The sequence below is a fragment of the Anolis carolinensis genome, chromosome 3 (genome assembly GCF_035594765.1).
Source record: "Anolis carolinensis isolate JA03-04 chromosome 3, rAnoCar3.1.pri, whole genome shotgun sequence".
Lineage (NCBI taxonomy): Eukaryota > Metazoa > Chordata > Lepidosauria > Squamata > Dactyloidae > Anolis > Anolis carolinensis.
The window spans coordinates 244,804,964-244,828,178 of NC_085843.1; the positions used below are offsets into that span (position 1 = coordinate 244,804,964).

At 37.8% G+C, this 23,215-nt stretch overlaps 1 protein-coding gene and 1 long non-coding RNA gene across 3 annotated transcripts in view; one reads left to right on the top strand and one right to left on the bottom strand.

Annotated features, from left to right (window-relative positions):
- The first annotated feature begins 10,032 nt into the window (after positions 1-10,032).
- st6gal1 (ST6 beta-galactoside alpha-2,6-sialyltransferase 1) overlaps positions 10,033-23,215 on the top strand; it is a 112,861-nt gene continuing 99,678 nt past the window's right edge. Inside the window, exon 1 of one of the 2 annotated variants that reach the window (XM_016991924.2) lies at positions 10,033-10,238. The gene's annotated coding sequence lies outside the window, so the exon portion shown is untranslated. Of the gene's footprint in view, positions 10,239-15,589; positions 15,793-23,215 lie in introns of those variants that run through there. The other variant, XM_016991922.2, reaches the window with a different exon arrangement.
- LOC103278205 (uncharacterized) lies at positions 17,329-21,870 on the bottom strand. Its single transcript, XR_505882.3, has 3 exons — positions 21,641-21,870; positions 21,469-21,516; positions 17,329-17,884 (listed from the first exon to the last, which is right to left on the bottom strand). It is a non-coding gene; the product is annotated as an uncharacterized LOC103278205 (long non-coding RNA).

A 23,215-nucleotide genomic window follows, 5' to 3' on the forward strand; every position in this document is an offset into this window, starting at 1 on the left:
GGTTTGCCCCTGGAGGCAGAGCTTCGGGGGGGGGGGCGGGGGGGGGGGGAAATCCAACTGTAATTTCCTGGCTTAGCTGCCCAGAGGGACGCCTTCACTGTTGCTGGAGGAATGTCAAGAAGAGTGGTGGTCCTCATGAAGCTTTTCCTTGATTTGTGTCTACTGGGAGGAGGCTGATAGCCATGTAGTGGATGGCTTTCACAGTGTTTAAACTTATTTCTCTCACAGTTAGCAGCAACTTCCCATCGCACATAAGAGGAAGGGCAATGCCAGCTAGCTTGTAGAGTTTATCAACAGGTGTAGGTTTGAAACATCCTGTGATTATTCTGCATGTTTCATTCAATGCTATGTTCACCTGCTTCACATGGGAAGACTTGTGCCAAACAGGGTAGACATACTCAGCAGTTGAGTAAGACAAGGCCAGGGCTGATGTTCTTATCAATTTTAGGTCTAAACCCCATGCACTCCCAGTAATATCTCAATTAATTATATCTCAATTGTCTGTCATCCCATATTTTCAGATGCTTATAAAATGTCCCAGTTCATTTCTTCACCTCCTACTGCCCTCCTATTTCCTGTCATGTTTTGTCTTTCAAGAATAGCCTTAAGACACTGTGGTAAGTGAATGAAAACTGCTTTACTTCAGCAAAACATAAAGTACAACACACTCAGTGGAATAATGCAAAAAGAAGCAAGGAAGTCTTAGGGTAAACACAGTTCTTAGTCTCTGTTAAATTCCCAAATCAAATAGCAGTCTTACTTCAGACAAAGAAACAGCAATGAATCCTTATGAGCAGTTTCCTAGATGCAGACTTGAAGCAGGCACAAGTGAAGTGAAGACTCAGTTTGTTACCAGCAAGAGCTGGCTGCACCTGCTCCTGCTTTATAGCCCTGAGTCCCATCACAGCTGCTAGGGCAGTTCCTAATTACTCAGCTGCATTTCTGGCAGTTATTCTAGCTGAACGACATCTCTGCTCTGTTTCCTTTCACCTCTCCTGAAATGTGGGTACTTGCAAAATCTCCTCCTCAGATTCCAACTCACCCTCAGATTCATGAACACTTTCCTGCTCCCCTTCCTCTTCTGAAGAAGAGGAATCCCTAACATCTCCTCAGCTTACTTCAGCTGTTGCAAATTGAGTTCAGAGCACAAAAGTCATTTGCAATCAATTAGTTCAGCAGAGGGGAGCGGAGGGAAGAGGAAGGTCTGAAACAAAAACAAACTGCTACAGCCTCTCCTGTTGTCTTCCTGATTGGTAATGCTGTATTTACTGTCTTGAACATAATAATGTTTCTTGGCCACATAATGTCTCAACTCTTAGCTATGAATGATTGGAGGGTATGTGTTTCTATTTTGATAGATTTAGGACCTCATCAGAAAGCCCTGGAGAAGCGTCCCACTTTGCTGGACTTTTGCGAGGAAAGAGAGAGAAGCGGGGCAAATCTGTTGCCCCAGACACAGCTCCTGCTCAGTGATGCTTTCTATAACATAGGGAAAGTGTCACCATTGCAGGGAGGACCTGTGGTGACTCTATTGGAGCCAGCACAACACAGGAAGTCTCCTGTGTTAGGGTGGAAGTGTCCAGCGATGCTTTTATCCCAGTTGGGGTGTGGCCTACACCGGATGTCACACAATGTTGTGTGATGTCGAGCATCGGTCTCTGTCCCCCACATGGGGTGAAATCATCTTAGGACACTAAAATCACTCCATATGATGAGCTGCTGACACATGGCCTGTTTGCTTGGTGGGCACATTGAATTGTTGAATTGTTCTTTTTTGTTGTATATTCTTTCCATAGTATTTCCATTTCTAATCCCTTTTTTTTTTGGTTAAAAAGTAATGTCCATAAAGACATCTGTTTGAGGTATATCTATAATCCCATAGTCAGGAAATGCTGAAGCATTTCTGTCATAGGTTTCATCAATGTTTTGCAAGAAGAATAGACAAGGACACTATGAGTTTCTTCATTTTTTTCTTGATAATGCTATGATCCATTACAAACAATACATGTTTCTGCCTGACAATGAACCTCATTCCTAAATGACTGGTCAGTAGGTCTGAAGCTAAAAATGCTATCTTGGAGCTGCTAGGTCTCCTGATGAAGATTTGGAAAAATAGGACCTATGAAGATCTTCAATGCAGACACTGGAGGGGGGCTGCAGACAGTTGAATATTATCGAATACTGGTCACATTATCAGGGATAAAGCTCTGGAGGTAACAAAAGGTTGGCACAACTTACTTTTCTTTAGAAAGCCTCGAGACTCTTTGATGTATTTGTGTTTTTGGGTTTTGTTTTTTGTTTTGTTTTTTTGCTGCAATAGACTAATCCAGTTATTACTAATAATTCTGAGAGGTGCTCCACTGGCTTTGAAAAGAATATCCATCTCTTGCCAGTGAGTGCAACTTCATTCAAGCTACTATATTCACTGCAGAAAGTCTCCTCTACCAAAAAGAAGCAGTAAAACTGGAAATAGACTTGTTCCTTTTATGATTGATTTCTACCCATTGCCAAATACAACTTGGCAACCTCAGAAAGTGACCCTTTGTTGGCTAATTCAAAATTTCATCTTGCTTAAGCTGTTCATCTGTCTTCTGTTGTTGCTTTTCATCAGCCAACTGCTCTAAAAGAGCTCTAGCCAGAGTTGAAATAAAAATACCAGCTGAAAAGCCTGTGTCATATCTCTGTGCATCGAAGTGTTGCATGACTTGAACATTTCCCTGTAAACTTTTAAAAGCAGAAGTGTGGACACCCTGTAAGCCACCCTGCTGCATGCAGGATGGCCCCACCCTGCCTATTTGTCAGTACTGCCTTGTACATGGTGCTTTTGGGAGAAGAGTTTCTAGTGATAAGAACTAGACAAAGGGAGGGTACAGGGCAGAGGTTACAGACCATGGCATGAAATTGCCTGGCTGTCTTTTAACAAACTGAGCTTGACAATGATTGAGTGATGCCCCAAAAGAGTGGCACAGCCCCGTGAAACTATAAAAGTAAATGTACTGTCAATGCTCAAGGTCTCTCCATTTTAGAGGCACCACTGGGAGCTCCAGTTTTTTTGTATTTTCTATTTCATTTTAGTTTTTTAAAAAAAAAATAAAGTTTTTTTCTGAGAGCAAAAAATGCCTGGTTACTTTGCTGGCTATGTGTCTGCACCTTTTTAATGATTGGGGTGACAGAAGCCCTGGCAAAACATGACTTGCAATTCCACTAATATCACATAAAGGACTGAATGCCAACACTCTGGAAACCATGCAATATATGGGAAAACCCATATGAACCATAAATCAGTGTTCCCCACCAAAATGTTGGAATAATTTGTAACTTCTTCCATGGATACTATTGTTTCTTTATCATTGTCTGAATCCACTTTCCAATCCCCACTAAAGATTCACATCAAGTATCTACCTGAATAATACTGTATTTGTCCTGTTGTATATACTGTTTCTGATACTCTTTGAATATGATTTCAAACAGGTCCTATCACATTGCCCAATTCCATCAGTAATCTGTTGGAATCCGTCTGTAAAATGTTACAGAAACAGAGTACAGTAGTATCTCACTTATCCAACATAAACGGGCCGGCAGAATGTTGGATAAGCGAATATGTTGGATAATAAGGAGGGATTAAGGAAAAGCCTATTAAACATCAAATTGGGTTATGATTTTACAAATTAAGCACCAAAACATCATGTTACACAACAAATTTGACAGAAAAAGTAGTTCAATGCGCAGTAATGCTATGTAGTAATTACTGTATTTACGAATTTAGCACCAAAATATCACGATGTATTGAAAACATTGACTACAAAAATGCGTTGGATAATCCAGAACGTTGGATAAGCGAGTGTTGGATAAGTGAGACTCTACTGTAATTGCACACGGGATTCTGATCATGTGTTTTTAAAATTTACTATGATTTTATATGTTGCTGAAGCACTGTTTTCGCAAGCGATTAGAAAATCAGTATGAGTCCCATTGGCTAAAATCTTATGAGAATTGTTGTTTGAGACTTCCAGGCTATGTCACTGTGCTATATTAAGGAGAGAGAAAAATTAAAGTGACATAGGGACACATTTGAACAGATTGGAAGGAGACAGTCTTCCATGGTGTGATGAGTCAAAGTGCAATATCTGCAAATTATTATGATTGGGTGTGATGGGGAGAGTATGCATCCCGTCTAAATACAGTATGCATCCAGTTCTAAAGAAAAATACAGGATAGAATCATAGAATCATAGAATAGTAGAGTTGGAAGAGACCTCATGGGCCATCCAGTCCAACCCCCTGCTAAGAAGCAGGAAATCACATTCAAAGCACCCCTGACAGATGGCCATCCAGCCTCTGCTTAAAAGCCTCCAAAGAAGGAGCCTCCACCACAGCCCAGGGGAGAGAGTTCCACTGCCGAACAGCTCTCACAGTGAGGAAGTTCTTCCTGATGTTCAGGTGGAATCTCCTTTCCTGTAGTTTGAAGCCATTGTTCCGTGTCCTAGTCTCCAGGGCAGCAGAAAACAAGCTTGCTCCCTCCTCCCTATGACTTCCCTTCACGTATTTGTACATGGCTATCATGTCTCCTCTCAGCCTTCTCTTCTGCAGGCTAAACATGCCCAGCTCTTTAAGCCGCTCCTCATAGGGCTTGTTCTCCAGACCCTTAATCATTTTAGTCGCCCTCCTCTGGACGCTTTCCAGCTTACAAAGTAATATAAATGGATTATATGCTTTTTCTCAACTGACAATTTGGAAGCAGTGTGTGAACCCTCTCTGTCTGTTCCTCTATCTTCAGTGCTAAGAATTGGTTTCTAATTTGCTGCAGGCTTTCCAATTCTCACAGCACTACTTTTATTTCACAAACAGAAGGCATTTTTTGTTCAAGGGTGTGTTTTGGAGTAGATTAGGTGACCTGGCTGACTACGACCCACCACCCTTGACTGGCAGATTTCCATGTGCACAGCATACTCCAAGGCCAAATGCAACATCTCCTTCATTCAGGATACCTTATTGCTAAGAATGACTTTTTAAGCAACATAATTCTATATGTATTTCACAGCTTTGAAGTAGGAATAATAAGGAATACTTTGCCCAATCCTGGGGGTGGAAGGAGTGCAGAATGTTGCAATTTTGGATTCCCTAATTGGTTTGTGTTTCCTCACCAGTCCAATTAATGCGTGGTATGGAGAAAGGGGCATACTACATTCCCAAAGCATTTTTGTATGTTTTTTTACAGTACTTGATGTTTTTGTTTTTCCTCACACAATTGCTTATTTTAAGATAGAATGTGACCCTTCTATGAATTTGTCCCATTAGCTGAACATATTTCCACCCCTGCATCTGTGTCAGCATTTTTGAAACACACAGAGCACACACACTATTGATCTAACTTATATACATTCACCCCCATGTTTGCCAAAGTTAGTAGCAGCCAAACAATGCAATGTCACTGGAGCTATATGTGCTGCAACCACACACCAAGTAATCCAGCAGAATCTATGAAAAAGGCTCTATGCTAGATCCTGGAATGGGGTCTGAGGATAGTAAATATCAGTATAGGGTGAGAGTATTGAAAATTGTTTGGATTGCCCATTACTATGTCTGAAGGTAATTTTCTGTTCCCACAGCAGAGAAAAATTGTGAAAGCTCTGCAAAGTGCGATCATGTGTGGTTTACTAATTGCTGTCTGGTACTAATTCTGGAAAGAAGAATGAAGAGACATTAGTGTCTACTTTTCAGGTATATCAGTAAAGCAGAGAATTATAATAAGGGGCATTTATTGGTGCACATACCCAAGGCCAATGAAGCTTGTGTAAAAACCAAGAGAAACTAGTGTTGCAGAATTTTGTTTGGACGCGGGTGAAGAAAGCAGACTGAAAGCAGACTGGCCCTACTTGTTCTTGAAAACAACTTCTCAGTGTCCCCACGACCCCAGTCAGTAGTAAGAGCAGGGAGGACAAGAGGGGGTCAGCGGCTTGTTATTTGTAGGTACCCTTCTCGCAAATTAGTAGTTCTCTCTTATGTAATTGGACAGGAAAAATCTAGCACTTCACTTGTATATACTGATACTGATACAATGAAAATTAGTAGCTCATTTGTGTCAAAAAGAAATATCATGTTTGGATCTCGAATTTGTTATCTGGAACAAACACCGAAACATAGGGTATTTAGGATATCTCAGCCCAAAAAGTATCTTTCAAGGCGCAGCTGACAGCAGAGGTGGAATTTTATATGTCTTGGAGACAATTTTCACACCAAAGTCACATTCCAGCCATCGTTGCCTTATCTCTCATGTGTCTGATCCTAACAGCATCTAGGCCATCAGGGACTTGTGAGAATATATTTGGAGGAACTCTGACAATACCTTGTAACCCTTTTAGAACAACCTCTGGATGTCATGACTAGAGCCAGCAGAAAGGATGAGCTCTCTGCTGTTTCAGGCTGTATATAGTAGAATAAGTGTTGTAATGTTGGTGATCAAATTTTCCCTTAAATTATTGACATAGAACAAAATATAGAACATATTAACAACTATCTTCAAGGCACTATCTTCAAGGAATGATTTGGGCCACCTGAGGTCTGCTTAGGTGCACTTGGACTTGTTTGAAAGGTATTTCAGTATCCAAAAGCTTGTGTCTATAAAAATACAGAAACTTAAAGAAATCAAGGGTCAAAACCAAAGTATAACAATAAATAAACAAAGGATATGACAGTTCACATGTATCCGTGGATTCACAGGTGCAGATCTGACTTTACGCTGGGTGAGGCAGTGTGTCTCATGGTAGAGTCTAGTCTGAAGTTTTCTCATCCTTCTGCAGGTGTAAACGTTGCATCAGTACCTTCCAATGTATGTGCTGACGGGTAGGCATCTGTTCAATCTTCTTAGTACTTTTTAGTCCTAAGGAATCCTGAAAATCAAAAATCATCTATCCATTTTCTTAATGCTGCCGTTTTCAACTGTAGCCCATAATATTAGAAATATAGATTTTACCACCTCTTCTGTAGCTAGGTTAGTGAAAATCACAATACAAGTGTGCAGTATACACATCTTTCATTTCAAGTAAAAAGTTCTAGTCTTTTAGGTCAAACCTCATAAACATATTATCTGAAAGCCACCAAAATCATTTTCAAACTAACAAGGTAAAGCATTTGATTTATAATAATCAATCTTTTGGTTAAAGTAATAAAGCAGTTATCTTGATTGTGTAACATTATTGTACTTAAAACTGTACTGTTAATTTTCAACATCTTTTGACATGGTACCCTATAGGCCAAAAATTAAAATGAGCAAAGCCCTTAACACTGGTGTAGGGTCATAGATCCTGGCGGCCCTTTCCATTACTTTGGATGTCTTTCTTTCTTTACATTCCCCTGTCTCCAGGACAGCCTTTAAACACTGAACCTCATGTTCTGTTGTTTTCTGCTTCTCTCTTTTTTCTTCTTTTATTTATCATTATTTTGTCCAGTCAAAACATATATACCTTGGAAATCCAACATTTCACAGTAATTATCATACTTTCCAGGCTTCACCTTAGGATGGTATCTCTAGACCATATGTTTTATACAATTCTATTTAAACCATAAATCTAATCTTTCCATTTGTCTGTTTTCCAGCATCCAAGTGAATGTAGACCTTTTAAGTGTAAAACCTTTATTTAACTGTAGAAATCACTTTTAATTTTTGATTAACCATGTGTGTGTGATTTGAACCCCAGATCCACTTAATGCTGAAAAAGCAATGTTTGCACTTCTTTTTCCCTGTACCATTAATCATTAATTTTTTTGAAATGAGCAAATTTTGTCTATTCCAGAAATCTAAGGCTACCAGCTCTGACGTTCTGAAACAAACATGCATAGTCGGTAATAATTGACACCAAATTGCGAATAACCAATGTCATCATCTTCAGCATGCTTTTTAAATGCACTTCTTTTTCCTACTCTGGTTCTCGGAAAACTACAAAGCACAAACAATATGTATGCATTATTTATTATTCAATTGATACTGTAACTCCCAATTTTATTAAGGCAGCCGCAATTTCTTCATAAACTTTGTCTTCTGTAGATGGTGGCCACTTGAAATTCCTGTTAAACTTAAACAAAAGTTGTTAGTTAGCTTGCCAGTCTTCAAAAAGGCTTTTTCTGATGTCTCCTCTCCAGTACTTTCCTTATTTTCCTACAACTTAAATAAATACAATTAACAATCATATAAAAGTTCTCAGATCTTACACATGCATATTATCTTCTGAAGTCTTTACCTTCCTGGATCACCTCCCCCCCTTTGGGTCTTAATCAAAACAGATGCCTTTTTACATTTTTTCCCTTTGGTTCCATGTCCTTTTGGACGTTAGAGCCCTAATGCAAATATTTCCAGTGGAAGAGGCCTGATTGTAGTCAAATGACCCATGATTTAAATAAAGCAAAATAAAACACAATGCTTTAACCATTAAATCCATATGACTGAAAGAGAGGGAGGAAACTGCTTAAACCATGTATCACAGGCAAACCCCTGTTTTACGGTTACTATAGGATCCAAATAAAGGATTATAGAAATTCATGAACACAGATACCAATGTCACCTTTTTGCAAGGCAGATCTCCCAACCTTTAAGAAGAAGGGAAAGGCCACCATTTCAAATATTCAAGTTTCTACATTATAGAACAACACAGATTTGCTTCAGCATGAATCACAGTATACAGCATAAGTTTGACTCCTGAACCACAAATGTCATATCGCAATTGGTTGAACCACTGACCACAAAAAGGAGCTGATAAAGAAACACAACATACAAACAATCTACAGACCCACTAAGAAAATCCAACAAATGCTACATTCAGCAAAGGACAAGAGGGATCCTCTCGCCTCTGTAAGAATCTACCATATACCATACAGCTGTTGACAAGTTTACATAGGGACCACCAAACGCAGCATCGCCCAAACATGAATCAAGGAACATGAAAGGCACTGAGGACTCACTCAGCCTGAGATGTCAGCCATAGCAGAGCACCTGATGAACCAACCTAGTCACAACATACTATTTGAAAACACAGAAATGCTAGACCACTCTAATAACCACCATGTCAAACCACACATTGTAGCCACCAAAATCCACAAGCACGCAGACAACAGAAAGGAGGAAACCATGAAAATGAACAAAATCCAGCTACCAATATAAAAAACTCTGAAATCAGGACAGCAAACAAAGAGTAACACTCAAAAAGCTGGATGAATTCCAGACAAGAACCAATCAGGGACAGCCAACACCTCCCAACAAAGGAACCCCTCCCCAGGCAGTGACCAGCCAGGCCCTGAAACTGCAAGGCCACTAAATGCCAATCAAGGTGGCAAACCACAACATTCACATGTGCCTCAAACAGACAAGAGCTTCCTATTTCTAAAATATTTAAATATATATTATCTGTTCTTTTCTGACTTATAGCTCATTCAAAACCCCTCCTCTTCTACCTCTTCTAGCAACAACTCTTTTTCCTGTCATTTTTCCTCTGCCACAAACTCTCTCCTGGCAAAACTTTTGCCCCTTTTTAAAATGCTATCTCTCCTGACTTACATTCAGACCACAGCAATCCTTCTTTTCTACATCCCATCTCCTCCTTGGAAAGATTTCTCCTTAACTTTCTTTAAACATTCTTAAACATCTTTTAATCTCTTAAAACTTTTTCATATCTAAAAACAAAACCACACAACAAGCTTCTACACCAAGGATCTTTTTCTTCATTCATATGGGGATTTTGGGGATTCCAATCCACAGAAACCTCTTCAGCCCATTGGAACTTTCACCCCCCACCCCCACCCCAGTGCAATATTTGTAATATCACTATCTTTTCTCTGGCCCAATGGCCAGAACATCATTCTTATCTGCTGAAAATTGACCTTTCACTTCTGGGCATAGCACTCAGATTTTCCAAGACCAGTCTCTCTTTACCTTTCATTAAGGATTAACAAATATTTTGTAAGAACCAATGTCTATGTCTCATTTCTAACCATTTTTGTGTACTCTCTGTTCTGCTTTCCCTAAACCTAAATGTACTAGACTGCAACAAACACCAGCAAGAATTTTTAAAATGCTTGGATGGATGGGTAACAGAGGCAACTTTTTAGTCTCTGAAGACCTTGTCTGGCCCACTGGCCTTTACATTGACTATTTAAATGGTGATAGAATTTACTGGAATGACCAGAAAGAAAATCTAGTGAAATTAATGAAACTTGATGGAACAGAAAGGAAGACAGCTCTTCATGGAGGTATGAAAATTAATGTGGATCGCAGCTGGATAAGTTAAAATAGGAATCTGAAAAATCTTTACATTTATACAAAAAGGCAGGTAGCTTTCTTTTAAAACAACCTCTTTCCCTATCGTGGTTATGTGTGTATGCACATACACAATTGCATTTCTGATAATCCATGCATATGTACAAAAGATATTTAAAATATGATGCTCACATGTATCAATATTTTGCCTATTCCTCAGCATGCATTTGCTTTAATAAAATCTAGCAGAAAAGTCATGGTTAATTGACTAGCAGAAACTAGATTGAACATTATGTTTGACGTTGTAAAGGCAGCCATTTGTATTTATGTATACACTTGTTATGTCCAGGTATAAAGCGAGGGAAGTAGAGAGCATTCTTATTTTTCACATGAAATACAGTGTATGGAGAATATAGTAAACAACATAATCTCTGCCTTCCTGCAATTCTCCTGATAATTCCTTAATTCTGAAAAGGTATCTAACTAGTGCCTGTGTTCGTGTTTTTGCTAAAAATACAGAAATAATCAGTGGCATGGACATTATGAGGTATTATTCAGGAGAAGTAACAAGGATCCTCCTTTAATACCTTTTATAGTTTTATGAACAAACAGTTATAAAGGTGACCATAAACAATGGTCAAAGACATAAGAATACAGCAGACCTTATCTCATTGCCGCACACACATATAGAATGATAGAATCATAGAGTTGGAAGAGACCTCATGGGCCATCCAGTCCAACTCCCTGCCAAGAAGCAAGAAAATCACATTCAAAGCACCCCAACAGATGGCCATCCAGCCACACATTCTAATAGACTACTCAACTGCAAGGTTCTTTCTTTTAAAACATAGAAACGCCTTTGTTCTTGCTAAAAGTATTCAGCCAAATACATAGAGAACTTACAGTTTTTCACATCACACATTTTCACACATACCAGCCTTTACTTTTGGCCAAGAGCAGGTGACAATGTTAGCTAATGCCCAGAAAATGCAATGCCACACCTTGCTTGTAGTGGCTTTCCCATTTATACCATTTTACACAACTATGCGCAGAAAGCTAACTGACAATGGAATTTGCTGACTATTATCATCCTTTTGGACATGCGTAGTTGCCTGGTAACTTATATAACTCATTACTCATCACATCGGGTGAAGTGTCCACGTATGCACTATCCTCAGGTGACATGTTCATAGTTCATCCCACGTATGCATTATTCAGCAAGCAAAATCATTATTGTGGTTTGCATGATCTTCTAATGTGAGCAAAGAGCAAATGTCAGACAGAACCTGTCAACACTTTCATGGAAAAACAAGATTTTTGAGTAAGGGTCATTTTTAGGGTTTTTAAAGAAAATATTCAAAAGCTGCTGTATTACTAGAAGCTTTAGAAAGTTGATAGGATCCCTTCCGATAAACTTTTTTAAAAAAATATTTTTATTGAATTTTACCGTGTGACATAAGAGCAGAAAGAGAAAAGGGAGGGGGGTGGGGTAATCTATAGGGACCGCAGTGTGGGGAGGGCAGGTATGGGTCAGGGAAAAAAGGGACCGGGATGGGGTAAGGGAGAGGGTCACGATCCAAGGGAAAAATCCCTATCGGGGGGGGGGGGGGGGAAAGGGGAGGGAACGAAGGGGGGGAGGAGGTAGACTTCCGATCTTCTAACTTCCCGTCCATTTATTACATCAAGATGTTGATTCTTGTAGGTAGTTGTCTAGGAGTGTCCAATTCGTTTCTTTCATTGGTTGTCCAGTAGTTTTTTTTAGCAAAAAAGTCAGTCTATCCATATTTTTGATGTCCATTCGTTTCTCCAGCCATGCTTCTTTGTTGAGATTTTTCCCATCTTTCCAATTTCTGGCTAGTACTGTTCTAGCTGCGGTGATAGCATAAATAAATATTTTCTCTTTATTATTTTTTTCCATTTCTGGATTTGAGTCTTTCTCTATTTTAAAATTATATAGTCCTAATAAAAAATATTCTGGTTTACATTCAAAATTTACTTTAAAAATTTTTTTACATTCTCTATGGACTATCAACCAGAAATTTTTAATTATCTTACAACTCCACCACATGTGAAAGTATGATCCCACCTGTTTTCTACAGTGCCAGCATTTATTATTACTATCTTTATACATAAGTCCTATTTTTTTCGGTGTTAAATACCACCTATGTACAGTTTTAAGCCAATTTTCCTTTAATTCAATAGAATAGCATAATTTAGTGTTTTTATTCCAAATAGTGCTCCATTCGTCCATTGTTATCGGTCTGCCAATATTCCTGGACCAATTTAACATTGAATCCTTGATTATATCCGTTTCCGTGTTCCATTCTAGTATTTTGTTATATACTAATGTTATAATTTTTTTTCTCTTTTGAGTAGGTTATCCCAGAAATTGGTGTTTATATTAAAACCGCTTACCTTATCTTTTTTGTAGCACTCTTTTAATTGATAGAATTGTAGCCATGTGATATTTTTATACTCTTTTTTAATTTCCTCCCAATCCTTTAAGGGAGGTGAGACTCCCGTAGTAATTTCTTTTTTAATAATATCTTTATATGTGGGCCATTTTTGCCACCCTAGTAGCCTACGTTGGATTGCTTCAAGGGGCGAGAACCAGAGGGGGGTTTTTTCGTATAGATATCTTTTATATTTTTTCCAGGTTGCAATTAAGGCTGATCTAACGAAATGATTTCCAAATTGCTTGTCTATTTTTTGCTTATCTTGCCATAAATATCCGTGCCAACCCCATCGTAGATTATATCCTTCTATGGTTAATAATTTAATTTTTTCCAATTTTACCCAATCTATTGTCCATTCTAACGCGCATGCATCGTGGTATAGTTGTAAATTTGGTAAGTCGAAGCCCCCTCTTTCTTTGGGAGTAGTCATAGTTATAAATTTCACTCTTGGCTTTTTGTTTTGCCAGATAAATTTATTTATTTCCCGATTCCATTCCGTAAATAATTTTTCCCCTCTAATAATGAGGATATTGCGAAACAAATAAAGTAGTTTAGGCAGGATATTCATTTTAATTATCGCTATTCTGCCCAAAAGTGATAGCTTTAAATATTTCCAGCCCTCTAAATCTTTTTTTATCTCTTGCCATTTCGCCCCATAATTTAATTCCAAAAGTTGATTATTTCTACTTGTAATCCAAATACCTAAGTATTTAATTTTATTAACAATTTCCAGGCCCGAGATGTCCTTTAGCTCATCTTGGGTTTTTTTTTTGTCATATTCTTAGTGAGTATTGTCGTCTTTTTCCTATTAATTTTGAAACCCGCCAGTGCACCATATTCATCAATCTTTTTTTAACCAATCCTTGATAGTCTCATTTGGGTTTTCTAATATACATATTACGTCATCTGCAAAGGCGCGTATTTTGACCTCTTGGTTGTCAATTTTAATGCCCTTTAAGTTTTCAGCCTTTTTTATTGATCTCATCAAAATTTCTAATGTGAATATAAAAATTAAGGGGGAAAGCGGGCATCCCTGTCTTGTACCTTTTTGTATTTCGAATTTATCGGTGTATAAATCGTTTACTTTAATTTTTGCAAATTGATTAGAGTAGATTGCGTTTATCCCATTTTGGAATAGATTTCCCATATCTAACTCTTTAAGTAGTAATTTGAAAAATTCCCAATTGACGTTGTCAAATGCTTTCTCAGCATCTAGTGCTAAGAAGCCCACTTCCTTCTGGTGGTTTTGATCAAAATATTCTATTGCATCCAGAATAATTCTTAGGTTATCCTTAGTACTACGCTTAGGTAAAAAACCCGCCTGGTCTTCTGAAATCCAGTCTTTTAAAAAATTTGTAAATCTCTCTGCTAGTATTTTAGTGTAAATTTTATAGTCATTGTTTAATAATGATATAGGATGGTAGTTCCTTACATTACTCGGGTCTGTTCCATCTTTGTGTATCAGAATTATTTCCGCTTGTTTCCAAGAATCAGGAATTCTTCCCTCACTGAGGGCTTTATTCATAATTTTTTTAAAGAATTGGGTTATTTCTTCTTGCTCAATTTTATAGAAGTCGGCTGTGAAGCCGTCTGGGCCTGGTGCTTTGCCTGGCTTTAATTTTTTAATAGCTTTTTTAATTTCTTCTTCAGTAATTTCTTGATTTAAGTTTAACCTTTGGTCATCCGTTATTTTTTGTAATTTTTGACTACATATATAATTTGTTATTTCCTCTGGATTAATTTCATCTTTTTCATATAGGTTCTTATAATATTTCTCAAATTCCGTTTTAATTTCGTTATCTGTAAATACGTCCTTTTCCTTTGTTCTAATTTTTATAATTTGTTGTTTATTTTTCTTTTTCCTAATTATTCTGGCGAGCCATTTCCCCGGTTTATTAGCATTTTCAAATGAATTTTGTCGTGTCCATTTTAATTGGTTTGCAAGAGACTCTAACTGTAAGTTTGTCCTTTCTTTTTGTAGTAATTTTATTTTTTTTAATACATTTCCCTCATTAGGGTTTGCTTTTGACTTTTGCTCAAGTTTATCTATTTCCCCTTGTAATATTTGTAGTTTTTGATTTTTGATTCTATTTTTTCTTGATTTTTGTTGTATAAAACAACCTCTCGCCACCGCCTTGTAGGCATCCCAGACGGTTTGTGGGGCAATATTTTCGTTATCATTTAGCTGAAAGTATTCTTTAGTCATCTGTTTTAACTTTTCTATGTCCTTCTCCTGTTTGATCAAATTGTTATCTAGTCTCCAACTTACCATATGCTTTTTCTTATTAATTGTCATGGTTATAGGGCAGTGGTCAGAGAGATCCCTTGCATGTATTCTTATTTCTTGTATTTTTGGTGCTAGGCTTTTTGAAGCCCATACCATGTCAATTCTAGTCCAAAGCTCATGTTTGTTCGAATAATATGTAAAATCTTTTTGGTTAGGATTTTTTAATCTCCAAATATCACATAAATCAAATTCATCCATAAACTGAAACAAATTTTTCGGGAGGGAGTTCTTGACGTTTCGATAAACTTATAAGCCCAGAAACACTCTTTGCTAGAAGCCATGTTAAAGACTGACACAAGATAGCAACATGTACACGAACTACAATTTAAGTACCTACCTTTTTCAATTTTTATATCTAATCCTGTCAATTTTGTGAAAAACCTTGTATCTAAAACAAATATAAAACACATTTTTGAACAATGTAGCTTTTTCTCAGTGCAGAGAAGGAAAAGATGTGGTGTGCAATGCATATATGCTGATAAGCAACTGTTATCTAATGAGGGCACACGTTGGATGGTGGGGGCTCTGATATTACTAAAACACATTAAAAGTGAAAAATACAGCAACAGCCTATCAGATATTCTGAGAAAAGGGAATGTCAATGATCCAATTGGGCAAACAAAATTAAAGGTGGGATTGATGAACAGGCAAATAAGCAATCCAAAATTGCTCAAATTAACAAATAATTTTTGAAAAGAACCAAGAGTGGAGGAAAGGGTTTCAGGAATGCTCAAAGAGGTTTTGCAAACTTTCCAGAATTAGAACTAAAGATGGAAGCCTAAATGCAGAAAGTTCTTTGAACAGGTAAGGACTGTTTTGTTTGTTAACCATCCTAGCAGAAAAGGGTTAGGCATTGTTGATTCACCATAAAATTACAGCCAGGAGTTAAATTATTATTTTACTTGCATTTAACAGAGATAATAGAAGAAATAAGAAGAAAATAAGAAATATCATGAAGTATGCAGGAAGATAGGGGTTTTTTTAATGTGGTATTTGTTTTGTGTAGCTTTCAAAGCCATGTGCACCAGCTGTTCTTTTTTCCCAGTTAGATGTGAGTGGAAATTTATAATTTCCTGCTATTACTTATTATTTATTATTTATTTATTTGTTTACAGTATTTATATTCCGCCTTTCTCACCCCAAAGGGGACTCAGGGCGGATCACATTATATACATATAGGGCAAACATTCAATGCCCATATACACATAGAACTGAGACAGAGACAGACGCAGAGGCAATTTAACCTTCTCCTGAGGGGATGTTCAATTCTGGCCACAGGGGGGAGCAGCTGCTTCATCATCCACTGTGACAGCACTTCCTCATTCCAACGTCGTAAATTAGTCAAATTTTCCTCCCCACTTTATAAGTGGTACCTTATTTCTTACTTGATAGATGCAGCTATCTTTCGGGTTGCTAGGTCAGCAACGAGCAGGGGCTATTTTTTATTTTTTTAATTGATGGGTTCTCAACCTGCCACAGGCTGGCCTCAAACTCATGACCTCATGGTCAAAGTGATTTATTACAGCAGGCTGCTCACCAGCCTGCACCACAGCCCGGCCACTAATGTAGTCAGTTCTTATAAAAAAGAATTATCCCCATTCCCGAGTAGAATGGCAAAAGGAAAGAACTTAGTTCACCCCAAGAGAAAATAAAAGAAGCACTGATCCACTCTATTCTCTCCTCTGGGTCACAATTTATAGATTTTTTGGATGCCCAGGCTGGGAAATGGAAGTGGCCCCATTGGTGCTTTCCCTTCTCTTTAGAATGACCCACAACGTATCCACACCTTTGTCCCTAAAACCTGTCCTCGATTTATACACAAGGATGACTTAATCTCCCCAGCGTCTGTGGCCAATCACCCTTTCCTCTCCAGCTTCTGCAAAAGCTCTTAGTTTAAGCTCTTCAGGCTTTGGAGAAGGAGAAGGACATGCATTTCTGAGTATTAACTATTAGATTATAATGAGATGTATGCTTCAGAAATGCATGCATAGCTTGCTGTGTGCCAAGTATCTGACCATTTTTAAAAGACAGTGACTCTCCAATTCACTAAAGTTTAGGAAAGTATATCTTACAAAATCATTGCAGGAGAGACATGTGGAGAAGGAATGATAGATAGTCAATTTCTTGCTACATAAGAGTGTTCTGATTAATTATTTAAGATCTAATTCTCTATTATTCTTTGGTCAATTCTTTAGTATTAAAAATGGAGCCTTTTTGGGAACCAAATTCCCCAAAGCAAAGCACTGTAATCCATATCTCATCTGATATATAAGCAGTGCTTTACATTGTTCTTAGTATACTCTGAATGAGGTGTGAGTATTGTAAGTGATAAGAAGCCACTTTCAAAGTTTAAAATGATACATTTTTATTTGGAATCTTATCACAAGTACATCTTCTGGGATAAGCAATGGCAAACACTGAAGAGATAGCTAGGTTGCATTTTGACTGTTGCATTTACAAATAAATTGAAGGAATGTCGAAACAGTGTAGTTTAATCTCCCCTCCAAAAAAAGCCTTTTGACTCAGCAACTCTATTTTCAACTGCTGTTTCTTTTTGAGGAGCCAAGCTATCTCTTTGCAATGTTTTTCAAGACCACTATCTCCCATTGTAACCAAAGATTTAGCAATGAATGCAATTCCATGTTTATCCTTAAACTAGCTCACATGCAAGCAATTGTTTTCTGCATCCTGCCTTCTCAGAAAAAACTTCTTTTCCCTAGCTACGAGTTCTGTTGAGATGATTGCTTAATTCTTGATGTGTAATAATAATACTTCACATATTTATTTGAGAATTAACAGTATGTGTGAAAATCATGTGTGAAAATAAGGACAATTAATTTCCACACTTTTTGAGCGGCTGCCAGGCAGTCATGGTCAAACATTTTTCTTCAGAATCCTGCAAAAAAGAAATATAAACACACAACTAGTATTCCAAGAATTGTTCAAAAAAAATTCTACAGAAATGGTTTGAAAGTTCTAATTGAGAAAAGTATGGTTAAAATGGATATATAAAAGCAAAAAAATAAAATACAGCAGTTAATTATAGATAATGTTGCAGTACCATGTAAGTGCAGATACTGTATATCCTGAATTCTGAGACAGTGGTCAGTCTTTTATGTTAGCAAGTCATTTTAATATTATAACCCTTCCAAAACACAGAAAAGCATTCAGCCTAGCAAAATTTAATGTATTACCTTCAGCCTTATTAGATGGGAGGTATAACAAAGTCCTCTATGATGCACACATATGTCCTTGTGGTGATGGCTCTGTGGAGACTATAAGCCATGTATTGTTATACTGTTCCTTCTACAATGGCTTCTGACATACTTTTATCCACCCAATTCTACAAAGCTTTCCTGGAAGAACTGAGGAGTTTTACATATACTACTTACTGGCAGATCAGAATCCAATGGTAATAGTTAAAATGTTGAGCTTTTGTACCGCAGCGCTTGCTTGTCACCAACAAAATGACATGATAAACTAAAGCAGTGGTTCTCAACCTGTGGGTCTCCAGATGTTTTGTCCTACAACTCCCAGAAATCCCAGCCAGTTTATCAACTGTTAGGATTTCTGGGAGTTGAAGACCAAAACATCTGGGGACCCACAGGTTGGAACCACTCAACTAAAGGGAATTTTACCTGTATTTATTAATATCTATTTTATGTAATCATGTTATTAATAGTATTTGTTCTACTTGTTTGTTTTTATTTGTTTCCTTGATTGTTTATTTTTATCTGATCTATTGATCATAATAAAATTTTATTATTATTATTATTAGCTTTTAAAATTAAAACACTTATTCCCTGTTCTTTAGCCAAAAGGTCTCCCAGAGTAGCTAACAAAACAAGATAGTAGGTAACCCAAATGTGCAGTTCAAAAGACACACAGTTTAAAGAACTGAAAAATTCATAAACCACTCCTAAGATGGCTTGGGTTTTGTAAGTAACTGCATGTAGGGAAATCCACAGTGGAAAATAAAAAATCCCTAAGATAATATAAGACAGTGTCTTATATTATCTCCCAAAGACACACTAGGTCACACCAAACAAACTGGGCGTGGCCCCCACAGCTGTACTATTCCACCAGAAGCCAGCAGCAGATAAAAACACCATCACTTGGACCCAGAGCCTGCTTTGCTGAGCAACTTTTACCATCATGGATAGAGACACCTCACCATCACAAGAAAAAACAACCCCATCTACTTCCCCAAGGACCTCATATCACAGTTTACACCGCCCCCCCCCCCCCCAATGAAGACCTGGGCTTTGCCTGAACAGTATCCAGAGGAGTCCTTATTTGCAATGATTTGGGAATCTTTGGGAGGGCATAAAGACTAGGGCTAGACATTATGGGGAGGGAATTCGGGAGGCAGGTGGGGGAGGGGAATGGTAACCAAACCTTAACTTGGCCCTTTTTATCTTGTGGAATTGTGCAATATAATCTAATTCAGACAGCACTTTAAACACTGACACTACATCTGCCTGTTGGCTTGTTGCAAATTGCCTTTTTATGTTTAATGTTTTAACTGTTTACTAATATTAGATCTATTCGTAAAAATGTCCTAAATGTTTGATTTATATATTTAAATTTCTATTTTTGTTATTTTTGAGTTGTTTGATAAGTACACTTGATGTTGCTCATTTTATTGTTTATGATGTGATCAATCTGTTATGTTTTCTAATGTATGGTTGGCATTTTGCCATTATGTTGTAAACCGCTTTGAGTCCCCCCAGGGGTGAGAAAAGCGGTATATAAATGCAGTAAATAAATAAATAAATAATAGGTCTTATTTTCAGGGGATGTCTTATTTTGCTTCCTCCTCCTCCGCTGAGGAAGGCACGGGCAGCACAAAGGAGGAGGGAAATGCTTCTCATTGCAGGCGCCTTCCTCGGCAATGGCGGCAGCTCCCTCCTCCTAGGTCTTATTTTCGGGGGATGTCTTATATTCACCAAAACCTCTACTAGGTCTCATTTTCAGGGAATGTCTTATTTTCGGGGAAACATGGTACTGAGCTTAATGGCCTACCCACAATGCAGCTTCCAATATTACTTTGGCATTCCCATTGGAAACAGTTTTTCCAAGAAATCTAACATTTGCTCTGTAGGACTTTATAGTCCACCTCTTTAACTAGAAATACCAATTCTACATTCTAATAGGTCAAGGGAAAGAAATATGAGGCCACTCCTATGATAGAGCACAGACTTTACTGAATCATGGTAACTGTACAATCCCAGAGCTGGCATATCTTGAGAAAAGACTTGCAGCTGGAAAGTATTTTGGTTTGCCTGATTGTGTAGTCATTTATTCCAGAGTTGTATATAAGGAAGAGCTGCCTGACAGTGGAATATGCTACTCAGAGTGTGGCAGAGTTGTAAAATTAATTATTTGTAAGCTGCCCTGGGCATCTTTTTAGTTAAAGGAGGCTATACATACTCTAAACAAAGCTTATCATTCACTGTAATAGCCTAGTAGACCTAATCAGTTTTAGAGCAGAACAGCGACAAAATAAAAGAAAAACCAGGAATCTGAGAATTTAGGCAATGCTCCTTTTCCCCTAGATGTCCTTCAGGGGAACAGAATGGCCTGGGTGAACCTAAATTAAGGACACACTAACTGTTACTGAAAAGACTGTCCCTTACACAAAGCATTGTTTTGTTCTCATGTTGGCATTTGGAAGCAGGACTTCCCCTTTCTCCCCATTCTCTAGCTTGAGCATTGCACACAAATGATAACACTGGCTTTTTCTCAGGAACATATCATAAGATAAGAAAGCAGCTACACATAGGAAAAGAGTGGAAGACTTACTAGGAAACATGGGGTGGGGATGAAACTACACATTTTTAACACCTGATGCCATCCCTGGTCATTTATACACCAACAACATACTTCATGTTTAATTCAGTTGCAAAGTTCCTTCTTAGACCCTGACACTATGAACATTCAAAAGCCTGTCCCTTATTTTGGAAGAGTATTTAATTATATCTCTGTGTTGTGACTACTCCTATGTAATGTTCTGGCTGCATGTTATTTTGAGTCAAACTCAAGCTATCCTGTAATACATGTTCTGTGAAAAATTATCTATCTTTTCTTCCCCCAGAATTTTCAAAGGCAGTATGCTTTTTACCAGAGTTCGCCTGGTAATGTATAGGCATGATAGGCTTATACCAGACTGTAAATGACACGTGTCCTTTCAATTGATTCACCTTTCTCTTGATCTATAACAATAGAGAGCTGACAGAGTTTTAAGTACCTCACCAAACTACATACCCCAGAATTAAACAGGACCATTCGTGGAATTGAACTGCCTTAGAGCAATATGCATTCTCCTTAGTTGCACTACTAAAAAATTTTATTAATTTATTTAAAACGTTTCACCCGTTTTTCAGAAAACAGGTGCAAGATGGTCAAAGGGGAAATCTAGCAATTCTTGCAATCATTATGAAACTTAATAATAATAATAATGTTAATTTTATTTCTTACCCGCCTCTCCTTGTGGTGGGTTACAACATGGCTAAAAGCACATAATCACTGAAAAACATTCAAGAATATATATATTAAAATATATTTCTACAAAATATTATTAAGTTAATAAACACCAATAAATAGTTTATAAAAATAGCAACTACATATAAAAGCCAGTATATGTGCTTACACAAACTGCAAAACTAAATTATTTTATGTACTGCCTAAAACAACAGTATCCAAGGACACTTTAGAGGTTGAGATAATGAAGTCTTCTCCCCTTTGCTGAATCAAGCGCAAACAATTTTTGCACCAAGAATTCAGTTTGTAGCAGCTGAAGCTAGTGAAGGACAATTAGGGAAAGTAGGTGGAGAGATAAACCCAGGACCTTAAAAAGCAGCTGAAAAAGGAGGCCAGTTAGAGGGTAAGACAGACCTTTTGTAGCAGTGCTTTCTGTGCCCATGTACTTCTCACTTCTCTGTTCCCATCAGTCATAGCTTTCTAAAGCAACAGAGCCCAAAAACACTGCCCTTGAACTTGTTTCCCCTCCTTCCCCAAACGCAGGAGAAACATAACTAGTTGGATTTCTGTTGGAGCTGTTAACTGCCTCCAAGATGACTTTGAGGTATGACGACCCTATGAATGAGACCCCCCTGGTTGTCCTATCATCATTGCAGACTCAGAGCAGTGGCTTTCCTGGTTGAGTTTATCTATCTTGAAAGAAATCTTTCTCTTTCCATCGCTACGGCCCTCTACTTTCCCTTATGGTCTTTTCTAGAGCCCTGTCTTCTTCTGATATGGTCAAAGTATGACAGCCTCAGTTTTGTCTTTTAGGTAGAATTGAGACTTGATTTGTTCTAGGACCATTTATTTGATTTTATAGCAGTCCATGGTAGCTGCAGAACTCTTCATCAGCACATTTCTGGTCTTCTTCTTATTCCTTGACTTCAATCTCCACTCTAATGAATGAATGAGCTAAAGCATGGGAAAAGAATTATCTGTAGAATATGCAACCTTGGAGTGTGGTGGAGTCTCCATCTCTGGAGGTTTTTAAACAGAGGCTGAATGGTATTTGGTTTGTGTCTTCCCCACATGGTAGAATGGGGTTGGACTGGATGGCCCTTGTGGTCTCTTCTAACTCTATGATTCTATTATCATTATTACTATTATTATTGTTGTTATTATTATTATTATTATTGTATGACACAGCAAACAAGATAGATATGCTGGATTTTGTATCACAAAATCACAAGTTGAACACTTCACAAGTGTCTAGGACAGTGTGATGTATTTTCAGATCCCAGCAGGGTGGCCTTTTGCAGTTGGCAGATCGTATTATTATTATTATTATTATTATTATTATTATTATTAATGACACAGCAAACAAGATAGATATGCTGGATTTCATATCACAAAATCACAAGTCGCACACTTCCCAAGTGTCTAGGACTGTGTGATGTATTTTCGGATGATGCATGCTATTTTGCTTTTATCTTGAATGGGCCAAGAAGTGGCCCAAAACATCAAAAAAAAAAACCCAAACCAAAACAAAAAAAAACAGTGCAGTTTACAATCCTATGATTCTATGACCAAGGAGGCATGCAAATAATAAGCTCAATCAATAAATAAAAAAATAATCAAAGGAATCCCAACCCCCTTCATGAGCTCTAAGATCTGATGGGGAGGCCCTCCCCTTGGTCCCAATTCTGTCTGGGTCCCTCTGGTTGGTGGGGATGAGAGAGAGGGCCTTCTCGATGGTGGTCCC